At 41.0% G+C, this 24,365-nt stretch overlaps 2 long non-coding RNA genes across 2 annotated transcripts; both read right to left on the minus strand.

The window, feature by feature from the left end:
- Positions 1-8,543: 8,543 nt before the first annotated feature.
- LOC123501591 lies at positions 8,544-11,805 on the minus strand. The gene is made up of 3 exons (XR_006673674.1): positions 11,754-11,805; positions 11,278-11,362; positions 8,544-8,766 (listed from the first exon to the last, which is right to left on the minus strand). It is a non-coding gene; the product is annotated as an uncharacterized LOC123501591 (long non-coding RNA).
- Positions 11,806-21,583: 9,778 nt separating this feature from the next.
- LOC123501593 lies at positions 21,584-23,995 on the minus strand. The gene is made up of 4 exons (XR_006673676.1): positions 23,910-23,995; positions 23,203-23,329; positions 22,134-22,226; positions 21,584-21,746 (listed from the first exon to the last, which is right to left on the minus strand). It is a non-coding gene; the product is annotated as an uncharacterized LOC123501593 (long non-coding RNA).
- Between the last annotated feature and the right edge of the window lie 370 nt (positions 23,996-24,365).

The following is a 24,365-nucleotide window of genomic DNA, read 5'->3' on the forward strand; positions in this document are numbered from 1 at the left end:
GACTTGGAACAGTTTGAGTGAAGAAGTGGTGTCAGCAACGAGTGTGCACAGTTTTAAAGAAAAATTGGATAGGTGTAGATATGGAGACGGGGCCACACCAGCATAAAGCCCAGGCCCAGTAAAACTACAACTAGGTAAATACAACTAGGTAAATACACACACACACAACTTTACCAACAAAATTTCACGTTCCTTTATAAATTATCACATTTTTTTGTCATCCTTCCAGATAAACACTGAGGAGTTTGACACTATTTATTTATTCATTATTATTATTATTTCTTTTTCATCATATTGTTGCCTGCCCGACCTGCTCTGTGGCTAAGAGGACACCCAGAATTCTTGTGTAAGTCACCCTGCTCTGCTTATTGAGTGAACACCTAACCGGACCGCTCTGCTTCTAGTGTGAACATACCCTTACACACACACACACACTCCACCGAACCTTAACCCATCTTGCCCACTCCTACACAAACACAAACACAAACACACACACACACACACACACACACACACTCCACCAAACCTTAATCCATCTTGCCCACTCCCACACAAACACACAAAATCCAATTTTCAACTTCAGAAAATGTTTTCAAACAGTTCTTTCATGTTAACAAATATTCAAAGATAAAAATGTTTAGTTTTGAAGAGACAGTCTTACAAACAAACTGTTTCAACAATCAGAGAGAGAGGGATAACGGAGAGGAGAGAGAGAGAGAGAGAGAGAGAGAGAGAGAGAGAGAGAGAGAGAGAGAGAGAGAGAGAGAGAGAGAGAGAGAGAGAGAGAGAGAGAGAGAGAGAGAGAGAGAGAGAGAGAGAGAGAGAGAGAGAGAGAGAGAGAGAGAGAGAGAGAGAGAGAGAGAGAGAGAGAGAGAGAGAGAGAGAGAGAGAGAGAGAGAGAGAGAGAGAGAGAGAGAGAGAGAGAGAGAGAGAGAGAGAGAGAGAGAGAGAGAGAGAGAGAGAGAGAGAGAGAGAGAGAGAGAGAGAGAGAGAGAGAGAGAGAGAGAGAGAGAGAGAGAGAGAGAGAGAGAGAGAGAGAGAGAGAGAGAGAGAGAGAGAGAGAGAGAGAGAGAGAGAGAGAGAGAGAGAGAGAGAGAGAACAATAAAACAAAACAAATAGTAATAATATACATGAAAACAATACATTTTTAAAACAACATACACACATTATTAATCTTGTGCCCTCCACACATCCTTGCTAATATCAATGAAATGGTCTAATGGTACAAAAATCTCAAGGTAAAAATTTGTCCTAGTACTGAAGGGGTTAAAATAGTGAAGACTGTGGTCATTAATCTTCTGACCACCATAGACCCTTGCTAATGTCAATGAAATGGTCTAATGGTACACAAATCTCAAGATAAAAATGTGTCCCAGTACTGAAGGGGTTAAAGACCATTCATAGAAGCAATCTGCAGACTAAGATACACTCTTGATACACTCCTGACACCCTGACACACCCTCACCTCACTCACAAACACCTAAAACTTAACAAACCCTTTCAAAAACCACAAAAAAGTGATTAACCTGCACAAACACACCTACACAGCACACTCTAAGGGTAAGTTCACACTACAAGCAGAGTGGAGCAGAGTGGTTGCTAGCGGCAATAATTTTGACATAGTTTTGGACATATTTTTGTGGGTGGGCAGCCAGCGGCCCTCCACGACTCCACCCATGGCCAAGAAGGTGTCCACCAGTGTGAGCCTTTATTGGTGACCTCAAAATGACAACCACTGACTAGACTGTGCATAGTTCTGGTACAATTTGACACTGTATTAGTAGTCTGTTGAGAAAAGTTAATTAGGTGATATTCTGAATTTCTGGTCCTATACATAAAACAAAAACACACTTTTTTTTCTACAGCTGTTCCATCCCTTGAGGAAAAACGAAAGGAAGAAGAGGAAAGAAAGAGAGAGAGAAAAAGAGAGAAGGAAGCAATATTCTGGTCCTATACATGAAAGGGAAACACATGCTCTTCTTTTTTTCTACAGCTGTTCCATCCCTTGAGGAAAAATGAAAGGAAAAAGAGGAAAGAAAGAAAGAAGAGAAAGAGACAAGAAGAGAGGAGAAGGAAGTGATATTCTGGTTCTTTACATGAAAGGAAAACACAAACTTTTCTTTTTTCCACACCTGTTCCATCCCTTGAGGAAAAATTAAAGGAAAAAGAAACATAAAAGAAAGAAGGAAGAGAGAAAAAGAAAGGAAAAGGAAGTGATATTCAGGTACTAAACATGACAGGAAATCACAAATTCTTTTCTTCTTCCACACCTGTTCCATCCCTTGAGGAAAATTGAAAGGAAAAAGAGAAAACAAAAGAAAGGAGGAAGAGAGAGAAAGAAAGAAAAAACCACACTGTAAAGATCAATGAGCCACACACACACACACATAAATTTGAAGGGATGACATATGAGGAGAGACTAAATGCTATGGATCCACCAACCATGGAGCAGAGAAGGAAGAGAGGGGATCTGATACAAGTTTATAAATTGATCAACGGAATGGATCAAGTGGATAAAGAGAAACTGATCCCGGGAGAAGAATATGACACTAGAAGCACAAGATCGCATAGCAAAAATTTGAGAAAGGGAAGATGTCTGAGAGATGTTAAAAAATATAGTTTCCCACAAAGATGTGTTGAGACTTGGAACAGTTTGAGTGAAGAAGTGGTGTCAGCAACGAGTGTGCACAGTTTTAAAGAAAAATTGGATAGGTGTAGATATGGAGACGGGGCCACACCAGCATAAAGCCCAGGCCCAGTAAAACTACAACTAGGTAAATACAACTAGGTAAATACACACACACACACAACTTTACCAACAAAATTTCACGTTCCTTTATAAATTATCATATTTTTTGTCATCCTTCCAGATAAACACTGAGGAGTTTGACACTATTTATTTATTCATTATTCGTATTATTTCTTTTTCATCATATTGTTGCCTGCCCGACCTGCTCTGTGGCTAAGAGGACACCCAGAATTCTTGTGTAAGTCACTCTGCTCTGCTTATTGTGTGAACACCTAAGCAGACCGCTCTGCTTCTAGTGTGAACATACCCTTACACACACACACACACACACACTCCACCGAACCCTAACCCATCTTGCCCACTCCTACACAAACACAAACACACACACACACACACACACACACACACACACACTCCACCGAACCTTAATCCATCTTGCCCACTCCCACACAAACACACACACACACACAAAATCCACCCCAAAAAAAACACTTTCCAAATACACACACACACACACACACACACACACACACACACACACACAGACACAAACACACACAATTACAAAGTTGCAAGTCTGGAAAAGGAAATCAAAGAGTCTGGGGAGAAAACTTTGGGCCTTGCTGAAATTATAGATCAACAGATCATAGAAGAGAAGATTGCTGAGAAAGTTGTGAAGGTTATTAAGTCAAATGAGACATTGGTGAGGGAAACTGTAGACAAAAAGAGATGTGTGGTGATATTTGGTGTGGAGGAGGATAAGACACCGAGTAAAATGGAGAGAGAGAAAAACATAAGAAAAGGTGATAAATAATATCATTAATGTGGTGCAGGAGGAGGGAAAAGACCTAGTACAAGAAATAGAGGACTTCCATAGAATTGGAAAGTTCACAGGAGAAGGTATGAGGCCAATAAGAATCAAACTTAAGTCACAAAAGGATGTAGATGAATTGGTGGAGAAGTCATGGAGGCTAGCCCAGCAGGAAACAACAAGGAAGATTTGGTTGAGAAGAGATCTCGGTGAAAAGGAAAGAGAAATGTTAAATGAGTTGAGAAAGGAGGCTTTGAAAAAAAATGAAGAGAGGACAGAAGAGGAGAAGAAAGAGTTTTTCTAGAGAATCTTGGATATGAGACTGAGGAAGTGGTTCATAACCCAGAAAAGTACAGCAAGAAAGGACTAAAGAAACTTACGTATGAGCGGAATGTAATGTATGTCAACATAAATGGAGTGATATCGGGGATTTTAGAACTCAACGATTACTTGAGGGACAAGAACCCAGATATTGTGGGTCTTACTGAAACAAAACTGAGAGAGGGAGAAGACCTGATGATGGTTGGAGAAGGGAAATATAATGTTTGGAAAAGAAATAGAGTAGGTAAGATGGGAGGAGGAGTGATGTTGCTGGTTAAAAAAGATATAAAGGTGGATCAAGTGAAAGAAGGTATGGGAAAGGCAGAAGTGCTAAAGATCAGAGCAGAAACTAATGAAGGAAAAAAGAGGCACTACATAGTGGTGTACGTACCACCTAAGACAAATGCATGGTCAGTACAGGAATATGAAGAAATGATAAGTGATACAGGAACATGTCTGGAAGAAATGTTGGGTGGCTGTGAACGAACTATAATGATGGGAGATTTTAATTGTAAAGAGGTGTGTTGGGAGGACTGGTCAATGGAAGGATCAGAGACAACATGGGAAATACACTATTGACACTGGCAATGGAAAATGTGTTAACTCAGTGGGTCAAAGAAGATACTAGGTTTGGAGGAGAGGGAGCATCGTCAAGACTGGACTTGGTCTTTAGTACAGAGCCAATGGTCATTGAGGAGATGAGGGTGGAGTGCCCTTTAGCAAAGAGTGATCATGCAGTTTTGGAGTTCAAGGTGATAGATGAAGAGAAATCTAGAAGAAATGAAGAATATAAAGTGGGAAGATGGAATTATGCCAAGACAGATTTTGGAAACCTAAAGAAATTCTTTCAAGAGACAAATTGGATGAAATTCAAGAGTGCTAAGGGAGCAAATGAAAAGTGGAAGGAATTTATAAAATTATACAAAGGTGAGAAAAAATTTGTACCAATAAGACAACATAGAGAAGTTGGAAAGCAGGACTGGTTTAACGATAGATGTGAAAAGGCTAGAACAAGAAAAGAGGATGCATGGAAGAGGTGGAGAAGGAAAAGACGGATTAAGCAGTGGGAAAGTTACAAAAGAGCAAGAAATGAATATGTGTTGATTAGAAGAGAAGCAAGAAAGAAACAAGAAAAGGATATAATTGATAAATGTAAAGACCAACCAAGGCTTTTTTACAGACATGTGAACAACAACATCAAAAATAGAGAAAGTATTGAAAGTTTAGAAGTAAATGGAGTATGCAGTGAGGATCCCAGGAAATGGCAGAGGCTATGAATGGATGCTTTCGGAAGGTATTCACAAAGGAGACTGCTTTTGACAAACCACTGGTAATGGAACAGAAAGGGATTATGAAGGAGTTTCAAGTAACTGTGGAGGAGATCAAGAATATGATGGGGAGTCTAGAAGTGAGAAAAGCTGTGGGACCTGATGGGGTATCAGGATGGATTTTAAGAGAATGCAGGAGCAACTGGCAGAAAAAGTTTGTGAAGTAATTGATGCCTCATTAAGGGAAGGTGTAGTGCCCCAAGACTGGAAAAGAGCTAACATTGTCCCAATTTATAAATCAGGTAACAAGAGAGACCCATTGAACTATAGACCAGTGTCACTTAAAAGTGTGGTAGCTAAGATGTGTGAGAGGGTGGTGAAGAATAGATGGACAGACTTCTTGGAGAAAAATGACATACTTTGTGAGTGTCAATTTGGTTTTAGAAAAGGGCGTTCATGCACGACAAACCTGATATGTTACTATTCGAGGGTGATAGATGTAATACAGGAAAGAGATGGTTGGGCTGATGGAATATATCTGGATTTAAAAAAGGCCTTTGATAAGGTACCACACCGGAGACTGATCTGGAAACTTGAAATGGTAGGAGGAGTGCATGGCAGTTTACTAAAATGGATGGAAGACTTTTTGGTAGGAAGAGAAATGAGAACAATAATTAAGGACAGACCATCAGAATGGGGCTTGATGGAGAGTGGAGTTCCACAGGGATCAGTGTTGGCACCAGTAATGTTCGCGGTCTACATAAATGACATGGTGGATGGGGTGTCCAGTTATGTGAGCCTATTTGCAGACGATGCAAAATTGTTAAGAAAAGTGAGATGTGACAAAGATTGCGAACTACTCCAGGAAGACTTGGACTGAATATGGAAATGGAGCTGTACATGGCAAATGGAGTTCAACACGACAAAATGCAAGAAATTAGAGTTTGGCAAGAGTGAAAGAAGAATCAGGAGTATGTACAAGATAGGAAATGAAGACATAAAAATCAGTCATGAAGAAAAAGACCTTGGGGTGACAATTACCAATGACCTATCGCCAGAGAGACATATAAACAAAATAATTGGAGAAGTATTGAACTTATTGAGGAACATAAGAGTGGCGTTCGTATATTTAGATGAAGAAATGATGAAGAAAATAATTACTGCAATGATAAGACCAAGGCTTGAATATGCAACAATACAGTGGGCTCCGAACTTAAAGAAACACATAAGGAAACTAGAGAAAGTACAGAGGGCTGCAACAAAAATGGTGCCTGACTTAAGAGATTTGACTTATGAAGACAGACTGAACAGAATGCAACTTCCGACCCTGGAAAACAGAAGAGAAAGGGAGACCTGATAGCAATATACAGAGTGATGATTGGCATGGAAAAAATGGATAGGGAAGATCTGTGTATGTGGAATGAAAGAATGTCGAGAGGGCATGGGAAAAACTAAAATGGCCACTTATAGGAGAGATGTGAAAAAATATAGCTTCCCTCATAGAAGGGTGGAAGCATGGAATAGTTTAGACGTGGAAGTGGTCAACGCAAGGAATATTCATGATTTTAAGAAAAAGCTGGACATTAGTAGATACGGAGACGGGACAGTACGAGCATAGCTCTTTTCCCATATGTTACAATTAGGTAAATACAATTAGGTAAAACACACACACACACACACACACACACACACACACACACACACACACACACACACACACACACAGCCTCACCTCACTTCAAAACACAAAAAATCTTCACATAAATATAAATTCACAGTATAAAACACAAACTTATTTCAAAACCCACACAAAAAAAAACTTTCCAATAACACACACACACACACACACACACACACACACACATTTCTAGCACCTTGCCACAAAAATTCAGTATTTTTATGAGGCCTTCCAAGACAGTGGTTCCCAAACTGGGGGTGAATCATCCCTTGGGAGCAGCTTAACAATTTTTTGGGGAGTAATGGAGGTGACAGAAAAAATAAATAAATAAATAAGAATTCTGAAAAATGAAGAAAACCTTGCAGTGCCTCCCATTACAATTACTGTTAACTTAGTCTTAGTGGGCAAAGTTGTAACATAAATAATTATTCTGTGTAAGGGGTAATGTGGTTGGTTAGTATGACATGTTAACCCCTTCAGTACTGGGACACATTTTTACCTAGAGATCTGTGTACCATTAGACCATTTTATTCACTTTAAGAAGGGTCTATGGAGGACACAAGATTAATGGCCACAGTCTTCACTATCTTAACCCTTTCAGTACTGGAGGACAATTTTACCTAAAGATTTGTGCACCATTAGACCATTTCATTGACATTAGCAAGGGTCTATGGAGGTCACAAGGTTAATGGACACAGTCTTCACTTTCTTAACCCTTTCAGTATTGGGACACATTTACCTTGACATTTGTGTACCATTGGACCATTTTATTGACATTAGGAAGGGTCTATGAAGGTCACAAGGTTAATGGCCACAGTCTTCACTACTTTAACCCCTTCAGTACTGGGACACCTTTTTACCCTGAGATCTGTGTACCATTAGACCATTTTATTGACATTAGGAAAGGTTCATAAACATCAGAAGATTAATGGTCATCATCTTCACTATTCTAACCCCTTCAGTACAGGGACACATTTTTACCTTGAGATTTGCATACCATTAGACCATTTTATTGACATTAGGAAAGGTTTATAGACATCAGAAGGTTAATGATCACAGTCTTCACTATTTTAAACCCTTCAGGACTGGGACACATTTTACCCTGAGATCTGTGTACCATTAGACCATTTTATTGACTTTAGGAAAGGTTTATAGACATCAGGAGGTTAATGGCCACAGTCTTCACTATTTTAACCCCTTCAGTACTGGGACAAATTTTTACCTTGACATTTGTGTACCATTAGACCATTTTATTGACATTAGGAAAGGTTTATAGAGGGCAGAAGAATAAAGGCCACAGTCTTCACTATTTTATCCCCTTCAATACTAGGATATCTTGAGATCTGTGTACCATTAGACCAATTTATTAACATTAGGAAAGATCTATAGACATCAGAAGACTAATGGCCACAGTCTTCACTATTTTAACCCCTTCAGTACTGGGACACATTTTTACCTTGACATTTGTGTACCATTAGACCATTTTATTGACATTAGCAAGGGTCTAAGGAGGTGACAAGATTAATGGCCACAGTCTTCACTATTTTAACCCCTTCAGTACTTGGAGACATTTTTACCTTGAGGTTGAGTACCATTAAACCATTTTATTGACATTAGAAAAGGTTTATAGACATCAGAAGATTAATGGCCAATATCTTCACCCTAAAAACATGCCAAATGGTCTTAAAATACCAAATGGTCTTAAAATACCATAAAACATGCCAAACTTGTCTTCAAATGTCCTTAAAAGAAAAACATTCCAAACTGCTAATCCATCCTAACTGTTCTTCATGACTCCAGGTGTTGTCTTGTACTCTGGGTGTTGCTGATGGCTGTAGGTGTTGTAGAAGGCTTGTGTTGCATTGTGGCTTGCTTGGCTTGGCTTGGTGGTGCAGTGTGTCTCCTTGGCAACATTCAGGGACCATTGGCTTGACTTTCCTGTAATGATAGGTTTACATTGAGTCACCTTCACTATTTTGTAAACTGAACTGAACGCAACTCAACCCAACCTAACAGAACTCAACCTAACTTAACTAAACTGAACAGAAATTAACCTAACCCAAAACAACCCAGCTCAACCCAACCCAACCTAACCAAAGTTAACCCAAAACAACCCATCATAACCCAACCCAACTCAACCCAACCCAACCTAACCCAAAACAACCCAAGTTAACCCAGAACAACCCAACATAACCCAACCCAACCCCAAACTAACCCAAAACAACCCAGCATAACCCAACCTAACCCAACCCTTTATCTTTACCTTTACCGAGGTGCCTGTCACGTGACGTCGGCGACCATGGAACACCATCCTCCTCTGTTTTGAGCCACTCTAACCCGATCCACAGTTGTCCAGCCCTCACTGACGTGTTTCACCAATGTGTCCATAAACTTGACCCTCTGTCTTCCTTTCGCTGGTTCCTTATACTCTTCCCAACAAGCATTCTCTCCCCAGTCCATGTCCTCTCAGTACATGGCCCACAAAATTTAGGTGCCTCCTCCTGATACTCTTCACCGGTGTTTTTTCCATTACTACTCTTCTCAATCCTTCATTAGTGATCCGTGCACTCCAAGGGATTCTCAGCATTCTTTGCATGAACCACATTTCTACTGCTTCTAACCTTTTGATCATGTTCTTCTTTATCGTCCATGTCTCAGAGCCATACATTAATGTGGACCATACATAACGCTTGAGTATACGTTGATCTTAGAGTTATATTCATGCTAATATTGGTCTTAGAGTTATATTCATGCTAATATTGGTCATTATCTTTCTTACCCTTAAAGTACGGGGGTTGATTTACTTTCTGTCTGTTACAGCGAGGAAAAATCACACCTGTCAAAAATGCTAAAATATTCTTTTCCTCATAAAAGCATATTTCTTTGTGTTATTCTGAGTACAACAATATAGTTTTCAACATGTCATCACCTCTCACACCAAAGTTATTGCACGTCAAAAAATTCATGGCAGAATCCGCCGCTAAGAAATACCCCCCAAGCTCAGATAACACCACGCTCTCTCTCTCTCTCTCTCTCTCTCTCTCTCTCTCTCTCTCTCTCTCTCTCTCTCTCTCTCTCTCTCTCCATTTGGGCATATGAATTTGATGTAAAAGTAGGAACTTTTGCACTTTCATGTCATGAAAATGTGAACTCAGATGAAATGATGTTCAAAACAGAAAAATAAAAATAAACCACATATTACATATATTGTGGATTTTTATAATAATTGGAATGTGGCAACTCTTCTTGGCAATGGGACTGACGTGACTTGGCCGACAAGCACAATCCTGTAGAGGCAACCATGGGTGACACACACCAGCGCATTGTTCGAGGGGAGTATGTGAGGAGGTTTATGAACGTCGCTGTGAGGGTTGGCCTCTGTCTCCCAGATCACTATCAGAATCACTACTGGAGTCTTCACTTTCTTCTGTCTTAATAAAAAAATCACTGTCTTCATTTTCACCACTATCCTCAATGTCATTACCGAGTAACACTGACATAACATCACTCGGAGTACCGAAACCTAACTCCGGGTCACGGGGATTGCTAGATGTTGCCTCAAAATGGGAAAAGATGACCTATGTGAGGGAACATATGTCTCCAGGCTCAAAGAGGTGAGTGAGAAAAGATGCCAGAGACTTCCACTTGCCCCAGGACCAACAGTGAGGGGGAGAGATTCAAACGTTTAGCGCCGAAAAATCATGATTCCCGGAACGATCCCTGCTTCTCTGCACGTGACGCTACAATCATCCCGAAACAATCACCGAACGTTAAGGGTTAAACTATCTATGAGTGCTTGCAATTTTACCTCGGAATCTGCCGCTAAAACTGTATCGTCCGCATAATGTATGTTGTTTGTGTTTCTTCCCCCAATGCAAATTCCCTCCATTTCTTCCATCTCCTCCAAACATTTTTGTCCATACAACGAGAACAAGTCTGGTGAGAGTACGCAGCCTTACCACACTCCTCTCTGTATCTCTACCCATTCTGTGTCTGGTGAGAGTACACAGCCTTGCCACACTCCTCTCTGTATCTCTACCCATTCTGTGTTTTTATTTTTTATTCTTATTGCTGCTTTTAGTTCCCAGTATAGGTTATTTATCATTCTTACATCTTTGCCATCCAATCCAATCTCCTTTAACACGTCAATCATTTCCTCCTGTCTAATCGTCTCAAAGGCTTTCTCAAAGTCCACCAAACACATGTATACATCTTTTTGCATTTCAACTGCTCTTTCTGTTACCATCCTCAGGCCAAATATTGCATTACCCTTTCAAAATCCATATTGCTCCCAACCCAATCTATGCTCTCAAACATGCCAAACTGTCTAAAATGCCCTCAAAACATGCTAAACTGTTTGAAAATACCCTCCAAACATGCCAAACTGCCTCAAAACCTTACCTAACACAGCCCAACCCAACTAACCACACCACACACCACACCACTGACCTACATAAGGAAGGGAGCCGTGTGGCCTCAGCGTTGAGTGGCCACCTCCTCTTGGGTCACAGTGAGGTCACAGTCCAAGGGAGTCCTGCCGCAAAAGGTCAGAGGTCACACAGGTCACACTGGGATAGTAATAATAGTAATAGTAGTAGCACAGGAGGAGGAGGAGGAGGAGGAGGAGGAGGAGGAGGAGGAGGAGGAGGAGGAGGAGGAGGAGGAGGAGGAGGGAGGAAGGAAGGAAGGAAGGAAGGAAGGAAGGAAGGAAGGAAGGAAGGAAGAAAGAAAGAAAGAAAGAAAGAAAGAAAGAAAGAAAGAAAGAAAGAAAGAAAGGAAGGAAGGAAGGAAGGAAGGAAGGAGGAGGAGGAGAGAGAGAGAGAGAGAGAGAGAGAGAGAGAGAGAGAGAGAGAGAGAGAGAGAGAGAGAGAGAGAGAGAGAGAGATAACAAAAACTTTATAAAATGACAATATTTATTATTTTACCTTTTCTTTTTTAATCTTTTCTTCTTCTCCTCCTCTTCTCATCTTCCAACACCTCTTCTTTCTTCCTCCTCCTCCTCCTTCTCCTCCTCCACCTCTTCCTTCTTCCTCCTACTCCTCCTCTTCTTCCTCTTGCCTTGGTCTATCTTTCTCCACATTCTTAACACAATCTGAAATAAATAAAACTGGATTAAGATCAGAGAGAGAGAGAGAGAGAGAGAGAGAGAGAGAGAGAGAGAGAGAGAGAGAGAGAGAGAGAGAGAGAGAGAGAGAGAGAGAATTGAAATAGCAAAAACTTTATGAAATGACAATATTTATTATTTTACCTTTTCTTTTTCTCTCTTTTCTTCTTCTCCTCCTCTTCTTCTCATATTCCTCCACCTCTTCCTTCTTCTTCTTCTTCTTCCTCTTCCTCTTCCTCCTCCTCTTCTTGCCTTGGTCCGTCTTATTCCATATTCTTAACACAATCTGAAATAAATAAAACTGGATTAAATTTAGAGAGAGAGAGAGAGAGAGAGAGAGAGAGAGAGAGAGAGAGAGAGAGAGAGAGAGAGAGAGAGAGAGAGAGAGAGAGACCTTAGTGTTTCAGTGTGCGGAGGCCATACATAAATTGAGTGTTATTGAAGCAGTGGGTAAGTAAGTGAAGTGTTTGACAGTGACACATAGAGAATAAGTGAATAAGTGAAGTGACATTTTAGACAGTTTGGCATGTTTTGAGGGTATTTTGAGACAGTTTGGCATGTTTTGAGTATATCTGAAAATAGTTTGACATGTTTTATGGCCATATTGACATGTTTTGAGGGCATTTTGAGACTGACATGTTTTGAGGGCATTTTAATACAGATACAGTTTGGAGGGCATATTAAGACAGTTTGGTATGTTTTGAGGACAATTTATGACAGTTTGCCAGGTTTTGAGGCCATTTGAAGACAGCTTGGCAGGTTTTGAGGGCATATTAAGACAGTTTGTTATGCTTTGAAGGAATTTAAGACAGTTTGGCAGGGTTTGAGGACACTGTAAGACAGTTTGGTATGTTTTGATGACATTTTAAGACAGTTTGGCATTTTTTAAGGGTATTTTAAGACAGTTTGACATGTTTTGATGACATTTTAAGACAGTTTGGCATTTTTAAGGGTATTTTAAGACAGTTTGACATGTTTTGAGGGTATCTTGAGACAGTTTGGCATATTTCAGGGCAATTTAAGACAGTATGGCATGCTTTAAGGGCAATTTAAGAGTTTGGCATATTTTGAGGGTATTTTGAGACAATTTGACATATTTTATGGCCATATTGAGACAGTTTGGCATGTATTGAGAGCATTTTGAGACAGTTTGACATGTCAGGAAAGGGATCAGATAAGACAGAGAAAGTATGGAGGGAAGCATGCAGTGCAGGGCTGCCTGGCCGCTCCTCATCCTCCACACTTCCATGTCCACATTTAAAACCATACACTCTTCGGCACTGTCCCCGAGAAACCATCCCATGCGCTCGCCTCGATTCCCGGTTCCCCCTTCGCAGTTCCTCCACCCAGCAGATTTGACATCACATTAAAAGAGAAATATATGGTATATAATTTTGTTTTTGTGTAGGGGTTCCTTGAGACATGTCATGTATTTGAAGGGTTACGCAAGGCTAAAAAGATTGAGAAACGCTGCCTTATTCGTTACCATATTCTCTCTCTCTCTCTCTCTCTCTCTCTCTCTCTCTCTCTCTCTCTCTCTCTCTCTCTCTCTCTCTCTCTCCTTATTCGTTTTCATATTCTTTCTCTCTCCCTCTCCTTATGCATTTTCATATTCTCTCTCTCTCTCTCCTTATGCATTTTCATATTCTCTCTCTCTCTCTCTGACCAATAGCGTGGCTTCATATATGTGACGTCAAATCAGCTGGGTGGATTAGCTGTGAAGTGGGAGCCGGGAATCAAGGCAAGCACGCGGGATGGTTTCTTGGGGACAGTGCCGACTCTTCTAAATCAACATATATGCTTTCCATCTCCCTTAACTGTCATCCTTGCCACTTCTATGTCCACATTTTAAACCGTACACTCTTCTAGGATGAGACGGTGGAGCATGTGGTGCTGGAGTGTGTGAAGTATGCCAGAGACAGGTATGAAATGATGCAAGTGGTGCTGAGGGAGCTGGGGCATGACAGAGTGGAGATGACAGGAAGGGAATGGATGGTGGTGCTGCTGGGACTTTGTGGGGAGATGAATGAAAGGATGATTGAGGCTGTGAAAGAGTTCCTGGAGAGAATGTGGCGTGCTAGATGCAAGAACTAGTGGTGTGAAAGATGCCATTAAAACCTGCCAAACTTTCTTAAATTGAACTCAAAGTATGCCAAACTCTCTTAATATGCCATGAAAACATGTCAAACTGTCTTAATATGCCCTTAGAACATGCCAAACTGTCTAAAAATGTCTTCAAAACATGCCAAATTATTTTAAAATGGCCTCAAAACCAGCTAAACTGTCTCAAATTTCCCTCAAAACATAACAAATTGCCTTAATATGCCCTCCAAATCTGCCAAACTGTCTTCAATTTCCCTAAAAACCTCCAAAATTGACCTAACATACCCTCAAAACATACCAAACTGTCTCAATATGCTCTTGAAACTGTCTTAAAATGCCCTCAAAACATGTCAAACTGTCTCAAAATGCTCTCAATATGTACATGCCAAACTGTCTCAATATGGCCATAAAATATGTCAAACTGTCTCAAAATACCCTCAAAATATGCCAAACTCTTAAATTGCCCTCAAAGCATGCCATACTGTCTTATATTGCCCTGAAATATGCCAAACTGCCTCAAAACATGTCAAACTGTCTTAAATACCCTTAAAACATGCCAAACTGTCTTAAAATGTCATCAAAACTTGCCAAACTGTCTTACAGTGTCCTCAAACCCTGCAAAACTGTCTTAAATTCCTCAAAGCATAACAAACTGTTTTAATATGCCCTCAAAACCTGCCAAGCTGTCTTCAAATGGCCTCAAAACCTGGCAAACTGTCTTAAATTGTCCTCAAAACATACCAAACTGTCTTAATATGCCCTCCAAACTGTATCTGTATTAAAATGCCCTCAAAACATGTCAGTCTCAAAATGCCCTCAAAACATGTCAATATGGCCATAAAACATGCCAAACTATTTTCAAATATCCTCAAAACATGCCAAACTGTCTCAAAATAGCCTCAAAACATGCCAAACTGTCTAAAATGTCCTTAAAATATGCCAAACTGTTTAAAAATACCCTCCAAACATGCCAAACTGCCTAAAAATGGCTTCAAAATTTTACCCACTCCAACTCAACCCACCTAACCCAACCACACCTCCCCACACCACACACCACACCACTGACCTGCATAAGGAAGGGAGCCGTGTGACCTCAGCGTTGAGTGGCCACCTCCTCTGGGGTCACAGTGAAGTCGCAGTCCAGGGAATCCTGTGGCAAAAGGTCAGAGGTCACACATGTCACACTGGGATAGTAATAATAGTAATAGTATTAGGAGGAGGAGGAGGAGGAGGAGGAGGAGGAGGAGGAGGAGGAGGAGATGTCAAATTGTGTTAAAATGTCCTCAAAACCTGATAAACTATCTTAACCCTTCTTGGCTTACGGTGATCGTACATATATGATAAAATTGTTCCGTCCAGAGAGACGGCGATCGTATCGGTAATCATGATTTTTCCTGTTTGACATTTGAAGATTGGCGCGGGGCTGTGTCATTATTTCTTGGCATTACTCAATAATGAATTACTGGATCATATAGTGACTGAAACCAACTGATATTTCTGATATTTCAAAATTACCCGTGAGTAGGGAACGGAAAATAAATTCGTCCACCGTAAGCCAAGGGTTAAAATGTCCTCAAAACATGAGAGAGAGAGAGAGAGAGAGAGAGAGAGAGAGAGAGAGAGAGAGAGAGAGAGAGAGAGAGAGAGAGAGAGAGAGACCTTAGTGTTTCAGTGTGTGGAGGCCATAAATTCAGAGTGTTATTGAAGCAGTGGGTCTTAAAATGACATCAGAACCTGCCAAATTGTCTTAAAAATGCCATCAAAACCTGCCAAACTTTCTTAAATTGCACTCAAAATCTGCCAAACTCTCTTAATATGCCCTGAAAACATGTCAAACTGTCTTAATATGCCCTTAGAACATGCCAAACTGTCTTAAAATGTCTTCAAAATATGACAAACTATTTTAACATGGCCTCAAAACCAGCTAAACTGTCTCAAATTTCCCTCAAAACATAACAAACTACCTTAATATGCCCTCCAAATCTGCCAAACTGTCTTCAATTTCCCTAAAAACCTCCAAAATTGTCTTAATATACACTCAAAACCAAACTGTCTCAATATGCCCTCCAAAATGTCTTAAAATGCCCTCAAAACATGTCAAACTGTCTCAAAATGCTCTCAAAACATGCCAAACTGTCTCAATATGGCCATAAAATATGTCAAACTCTCAAAACATGCCAAACTGTCTCAATATGGCCATAAAATATGTCAAACTTCTCAAAATAACCTCAAAATATGCCAAACTGTCTTAAATTGCCTTCAAAGCATGTCAAACTGTCTTAAATTGCCCTGAAATATGTCAAACTGTCTTAAAATACCCTTAAAAAATGCTTCAAAATCTTACCCAGCCCAACCCAACCACACCTCCCCACACCACACACCACACCACTGACCTGCATAAGGAAGGGAGTCGTGTGACCTCAGCATTGAGTGGCCACCTCCTCTCGGGTCACAGTGAAGTCCCAGTCCAAGGAGTCCTGCAGCAAAAGGTCAGAGGTCACACAGGTCACACTGGGATAGTAATAATAGTAATAGTATTAGCACAGGAGGAGGAGGAGGAGGAGGAGGAGGAGGAGGAGGAGGAGGAGGAGGAGGAGGAGGAGGAGGAGGAGGAGGAGGAGGAGGAGGAGGAGGAGGAGGAGGAGGAGGAGGAGGAGGAGGAGGAGGAGGAGGAGGAGGAGGAGGAGGAGGAGGAGGAGGAGGAGGAGGAGGAGGAGGAGGAGGAGGAGGAGGAGGAGGAGGAGGAGGAGGAGGAGGAGGAGAGAGAGAGAGAGAGAGAGAGAGAGAGAGAGAGAGAGAGAGAGAGAGAGAGAGAGAGAGAGAGAGAGAGAGAGAGAGAGAATTGAAATAGCAAAAACTTTATGAAATGACAATGTTTATTATTTTACCTTAAAATGACATCAGAACCTGCCAAATTGTCTTAAAAATGCCATCAAAACCTGCCAAACTTTCTTAAATTGCACTCAAAATCTGCCAAACTCTCTTAATATGCCCTGAAAACATGTCAAACTGTCTTAATATGCCCTTAGAACATGCCAAACTGTCTAAAAATGTCTTCAAAATATGACAAACTATTTTAACATGGCCTCAAAACCAGCTAAACTGTCTCAAATTTCCCTCAAAACATAACAAACTACCTTAATATGCCCTCCAAATCTGCCAAACTGTCTTCAATTTCCCTAAAAACCTCCAAAATTGTCTTAATATACACTCAAAACCAAACTGTCTCAATATGCCCTCCAAAATGTCTTAAAATGCCCTCAAAACATGTCAAACTGTCTCAAAATGCTCTCAAAACATGCCAAACTGTCTCAATATGGCCATAAAATATGTCAAACTTCTCAAAATACCCTCAAAATATGCCAAACTGTCTTAAATTGCCTTCAAAGCATGTCAAACTGTCTTAAATTGCCCTGAAATATGTCAAACTGTCTTAAAATACCCTTAAAAAATGCTTCAAAATCTTACCCAGCCCAACCCAACCACACCTCCCCACACCACACACCACACCACTGACCTGCATAAGGAAGGGAGCCGTGTGACCTCAGCATTGAGTGGCCACCTCCTCTCGGGTCACAGTGAACTCCCAGTCCAAGGAGTCCTGCAGCAAAGGTCAGAGGTCAAACAGGTCACACTGGGATAGTAATAATAGTAATAGTATTTAGAGGAGGAGGAGGAGGAGGAGGAGGAGGAGGAGGAGGAGGAGGAGGAGGAGGAGGAGGAGGAGGAGGAGGAGGAGGAGGAGGAGGAGGAGGAGGAGGAGGAGGAGGAGGAGGAGGAGGAGGAGGAGGAGGAGGAGGAGGAGGAGGAGGAGGAGGAGGAGGAGGAGGAGGAGGAGGAGGAGGAGGAGGAGGAGGAGGAGGAGGAGGAGGAGGAGGAGGAGGAGGAGGAGGAGGAGGAGGAGGAGGAGGAGGAGGAGGAGAGAGAGAGAGAGAGAGAGAGAGAGAGAGAGAGAGAGAGAGAGAGAGAGAGAGAGAGAGAGAGAGAGAGAGAGAATTGAAATAGCAAAAACTTTATGAAATGACAATGTTTATTATTTTACCTTTTCTTTTTCTCTCTTTTCTTCTTCTCCTCCTCTTCTCATATTCCTCCACCTCTTCCTTCTTCTTCTTCTTCCTCTTCCTCTTCCTCTTCCTCCTCCTCCTCTTCTTGCCTTGGTCCGTCTTTCTCCATATTCTTAACACAATCTGAAATAAATAAAACTGGAGAGAGAGAGAGAGAGAGAGAGAGAGAGAGAGAGAGAGAGAGAGAGAGAGAGAGAGAGAGAGAGAGAGAGAGAGACCTTAGAGTTTCAGTGTGCGGAGGCCATAAATTCAGAGTGTTATTGAAGCAGTGGGTAAGTAAGTGAAGTGCTTGACAGTGACACATTGAGAATAAGTGAAGTGATAATACAAGATATATAGTGACACAAGTGATACACTGCAGGAGTAATTATCACTACATCAATAAGAACACTAGCAGTCAAATAGTTGGTGGGCTTTGAGATAGGAGATACCCATAATGCCTTCTTTAGCCCGTTAAAACACAATGGAAATGCACCTATGCTTTCAATCTCCATTAATTCTCATCGTCCACACTTTTATGTCCACATTTAAAACTGCACACTCTTCTAAATCAAGTGAAAAAATTGAAGTTTATGAGACAAAATTGTAAGAAAAACATGCTTTCACACACCCCACACTCACCAAACACACAGCACACCAGCACACACCATTCCCACACCTGCACACACCAGCAAACCACAAACAACCCTTTGCAAACACTGGAAAATGCAAAAAAAAACACACCCCAAAAATATAGTTTACACAATAAACAACACATTTACACACACACCACACGTACCACACACACACTACACCTGAAGAAACCTTTCCCACACCTGCACACACCAGCACAGTACACAGCTTGGTGTGTGGAGGGAGATATGGAGGAAAGAAAAGGAGGTGGTGGAGGGAAAAATTAGAAAAATTGTCAGGTTTTGAAGTGAGATTTAGAAAAGTACTATTTTGACTATGATAGAAGTGAGATAGGAGACTCAAAATTGGAGGGAAGGTGGAGGAAACATGGAGGAAATAGTCTACTGAAGGAAAAGCCAGGAGGACCTGTGGAGGGAGATATGGAAGAAACAAGACAAACATTACCTAACCAAAACGCACCAAAAATTACCAAAAAATATTGCATCAAGCAACACACACACACACACACACACACACACACACACACACACACACACACACACACACAAGCCATATTGATAGAATTTTCAGAGAGACGTATAATTTGCTAAGGAATATTGGAGTAGCATTTCACTATATGGACAAGGAAATGAAGAAGAAATTGATAAGTACTAAAATAAGACCTAGATTGGAATATGCAGGAGTTGTGTGGACTCCCCATAAAAAACACATAAGAAAATTAGAGAGACTACAAAAAATGGCTGCAAGAATGGTTCCAGAATTTAAAGGGATGGCATATGAGGAGAGACTAAAGGCAATGGATCTACCAACCTTGGAGCAGAGAGAGAGAGACGGATCTGATACAAGTTTATAAATTGATTAACGGAATGGATGAAGTGGATAATGAGAAACTGATCCTGAGAGAAGAATATAACTTTAGAAGCACAAGATCGCATAGTAAGAAACTAAGGAAGGGACGATGTCTGAGAGATGTTAAAAAATTTAGTTTCCCGCAAAGATGTGTTGAGACTTGGAACAGTTTGAGTGAGGAAGTGGTGTCAGCAAAGAGTGTACATAGTTTTAAAGAAAAATTAGATAAGTCTAGATATGGAGACGGGACCACACGAGCATAAAGCCCAGGCCCTGTAAAACTACAACTAGGTAAATACATACACACACACACACACACCTGCACTCCACAAACAACCCTTAAATCACACCTGGAAAACACCCACAATAAGTCTACCCTAGCCAACCCACACCAAAAAACAATAAATACTATACATAGGTAGCTATAGTTGACATTACAAAACATACAAAAACGGTATTATTCCAGTGTTTCACCACATTCCACTAAATGTTTTTTACCCACCTCATGAGATAGAGCTCCTCATTACGAGTATTTTTAATCCTATATTTATAAGGCGCAACCTATTTATAATGGTGATACCAAATTTCAAAAATTTAATCGTATTTTTGGCGATCTCACTCCCGAGTCAATAGAACAGAGACAGACTGGCGCGACCCAGGGCAGCGGCTAGCGTGCGGGCCAACATTAGTGACTCGTTTTGTTTGAGCTATTGTTTCCGCTGATTGGTTACTTCCGTTTGAAAGTGAACTGGCAGCCAATGAAAAAAAAAATCATAATTTATTCAACCAATCACGGTGGCCTTGGGACTTGCGGTATGAATTTGAATTCAGTTTGAGGCAAGATGTCCCACTGTGCAGGTTGTGAACTGCATTACTTCAATGTTTTGGTTATCATATTTTCAATAGATGTCATGTCGGCTGAGTGAGAGCTGTGAGGGTGGAGCTGGGAAACGAGGAAAACTGGAGGGACCACTTCATTTGGACAGTGCCACAGTTCCTACTAATACATATTGGTTTGTAGAGCAAGAAAAATAAATCATGAAAATAATTTAATACAACAACACCTGGATAGAATTTTGATTGTCCCCATCACATTGACAGGTTAATGGTATATGATGGCTGTTATTATCATTGATGTTTTCTTTCAGGGTTCACAAGCAGACATGCAGTGTTGTCCAAAGAGGCACTGGGCAGCTGAAACACCGATTTCATGTCTTGCACAGTGAGGTCCGGGTCAGCCCACCATTGAAGGTGTGCAAGATGGTGCATGTTTGTGCTATGTTGCACAATATATGTAAAGACAGGAATATTCCTATTCCTATTGATGCAGGCCACCCTGACTTTGAAGAGCAGCAGCACGACTTCGTACAAGAAGTGCCACCACTTCCAGCTGCTCGACAAAATTCGGGTCGCCTGTATCGAGATGAATTCTGCAACTTGCATTTCAAGTATGTTGATTATTTTGTACCAATATATACTGGCTTTACTGTATTTGATCTTGGATATGTCTACTTATCATGCATTAGTATCTCATTACTGTTGATTAACCACCTTTTTTCAGCAATCCTGCCAGAAACATGGCCCACCTGCCCCACCACTGATCTGGTGACACATGCAGAGATCAATTTTGCAACTTGCATTTCAAGTATGTTGGTTATTCATTCTGTACCAATATTTACTGGCTTCTATAAATAATCTTGGATACATTCACTCATCATCTCATTATTGTTGATAAGCAACCTAATTTTTCTTTTCTTTTCTTTTTTTTCATTCTTTCCAGCATTCCTGCTTGAAGTGCGGATCTCCTGCCCTTCAGCACATATGGCCAGTCACATGCCAAGGTACTGTCAACATCTATGCTTTCCATCTCCCTTAATTGTCATCCTCACCACTTCCATCACTTTCTTCCTGGGAGCTCCTGGCCTCACTGTCCTTTTCTGGCAAATATTCCTCATGTGAGTCACTAATGAGTCCTTCTGATTGACTCTCATTGTCCTCAGAATCCTGTAATTCATCTAATAGAGCCAGCTCACCCTCAGAATTCCTCAAGGGTGACAATGACAACACCATTACACCACACTGGTCAGTAACACACTGCCCACCGGCCACCACCCCTCCCCTCAGGCCACATGGTCCCTCTCCCCAAGCCACCGTACCCAGTGTCCCTGAAAACAGTTAGTCACTTTGTCACTGAATCATAAAAAACACACAAAGCGAGAAGATGAAGCACTGATGGAGCGATGGTGTGTGCATGTACTGTAAATATCTTGAAACACCCTTAAAACACCCTAACATAGCCTAAAATAGTTAAAACAGTCTTAAACACCCTTAAATAGCCTTAAAATAACCCTAAAAACACTAAAACAGTCTTAAACACCCTTAAAATAGCTTAAAACTGCCTTAAACATCCTAAAATTCTTCAAACACCCTAAAATAGCCTTAAACAATCTAAAACAGTCTAAAAATACCCTAAGACAGCCTTAAAACACCCTAAAGTAGCCTTAAACACCCTCAAAGTCTTCAAACACCCTAAAACAGCCTTCAATACTCACAGTTGGCTAGGTGTGTCCCAGCTGGTGTAGTTGCTATGTTCCATCCCTACATAGAGCCACTTCCTTTAGTACGGCCGGTGGTGGCTGGTGATCCTGTTGGGAGGAGGTGGTGGTGGTTATAATAGTACTAGTGGTGGTAGTGAAATGGTGTGGTTTTGTGAGCATCTGATGTGGTAATGTTGGTTGTTTGTGGTGGTTGTGGGTGTGGTTGGACAGTGGTGGTGGTGGTGGTGGTGGTATTAGGAGGATTTTAAAAAGACAAATATTTTCCGGCCAAAACAAGTTAAAAAATTGAGGTTTATGAGACAAAATTGTAAGGAAAAACACGCTTTCACACACCCGACACTCACCAAACACACAGCACACCAGCACACACCATTCCCACACCTGCACACACCAACAAACCACAAACAACCCTTTGCAAACACTGGCAAATGCAAAAGACACACACCCAAAAAATATATAGTAGCTTACACTAAAAACATTTACACACACACCACACGTACCACACACACACACCACACCTGCGGAAACCTTTCCCACACCTGCACACACCAGCACAGTACACAGCTTGGTGTGTGGAGGGAGATATGGAGGAAAGAAAAGGAGGTGGTGGAGGGAAAAATGAGAAAAATTGTCAGGTTTTGAAGTGAGATTTAGAAAAGTACTATTTTGACTATGATAGAAGTGAGATAGGAGAGTCAAAATTGGAGGGAAGGTGGAGGAAACATGGAGGAAATAGTCTATGGAAGGAAAAGCCTGGAGGTAACCTGTGGAGAGAGATATGGAGGAAACAAGACAAACATTACCTAACCAAAACGCACCAAAAATTACCTAAAAATATTGCATCACACACACACACACACACACTCCACAAACAACCCTTATATCACACCTGGAAAACGCCCACAATAAGTTTACCCTAGCCAACCCACACCAAAAAAAAAAAAAACCACTATACATAGGTAGCTATAGTTGACATTACAAAAACGTACAAAAAACACACTTACACACACACCACACTCACAGCACACCTGAGGACACCTTTCCCACACCCACACACACTCACCTCTCCCTCTGGAACTTGGTGAGTGGAGTATTTGTGAGTTTTGCCGCAGAGAGGAGACATGCAGCAAGTCAACAGCAGCGGCTCTCCAAGAACCCATTGTGACATTGTGGCAAGCCATGGTGCACCTCTGGAATAGTGGTAGTTGTTGTAGTAGTGTAGTGGTGGTGGTAGTAATAGTATAAATGAGGCGTGACAAGGCGTAGGAAAGGGTGAAGGACTGCCTACCACACTATAACACCACCATATCTCACTATCCACTTCAACTATCAAACTATCACGCATATGGGAGGTGTATGGATCCACAAACTATCTACGGAGGCAATATGGGGCGTGACAAGGCGTAGTAAATAAGAAAAACTGAAAATAGTTAACACAGAGAGGGCCGATGTGGAAGGCAGGATGGCGGACACTGCCTAACACAAGAACACCACCATATCTCAGTAACCGCTTCAACTATCAAACTATCCCGCGCATGGGAGGTGTATGGGTGCATAAGCTATCTATGGAGGCAATATGGGGGCGTGACAATGCGTAGGAGGGCAGGAATGACCACCGCAAATATGAGGCAACAAAACCCAAAAGTTTGCTTATAAAGACGCACTTATTTTCACTTTACCACACTTTTTTCACCTTAATTGGCACGTCTCACTAACTCTACATACTTTAGATAATAAGCATGTACACGCACCCACTTGGGAATAACTCACCTGCTCCACAAATGTTGAAAAACTGTAAATCTCATAACAGAGCTAACAATGGCGGATCTTCTCCTTCTTCTTCTTCTACGCAAAATGTCGACATCATTGTATACACTTCCTCTATCACTCAAACTTCTTATAAAATTCAAAATAACATTGAAATAAAATAAATAAAATATGATATGGTAAAGAAAAATGAAAATAACATGTGTATTATATTCCCAATACCGAAATGGGGGTGTTGGGGTCACTCAGAAATCTTGATAAAGAACATATTTCGCCTTAAGGATTGAAATATTTCTACTTAATTAGTGAAGTTGGCACTTTTCTGATATCTGATTTGTTATTAGTAAAGTAAACTAATTTCTAAACTACAATAGAATCGAGTCCAGCTGTGTTTTGGTTTACCGAAAAATAACGTTAAAGTCACTGCAAGGAATATAAAGTTTTTTTTCTTACCACGCC

The sequence above is a fragment of the Portunus trituberculatus genome, chromosome 9 (genome assembly GCF_017591435.1).
Source record: "Portunus trituberculatus isolate SZX2019 chromosome 9, ASM1759143v1, whole genome shotgun sequence".
NCBI classification, from domain to species: domain Eukaryota; kingdom Metazoa; phylum Arthropoda; class Malacostraca; order Decapoda; family Portunidae; genus Portunus; species Portunus trituberculatus.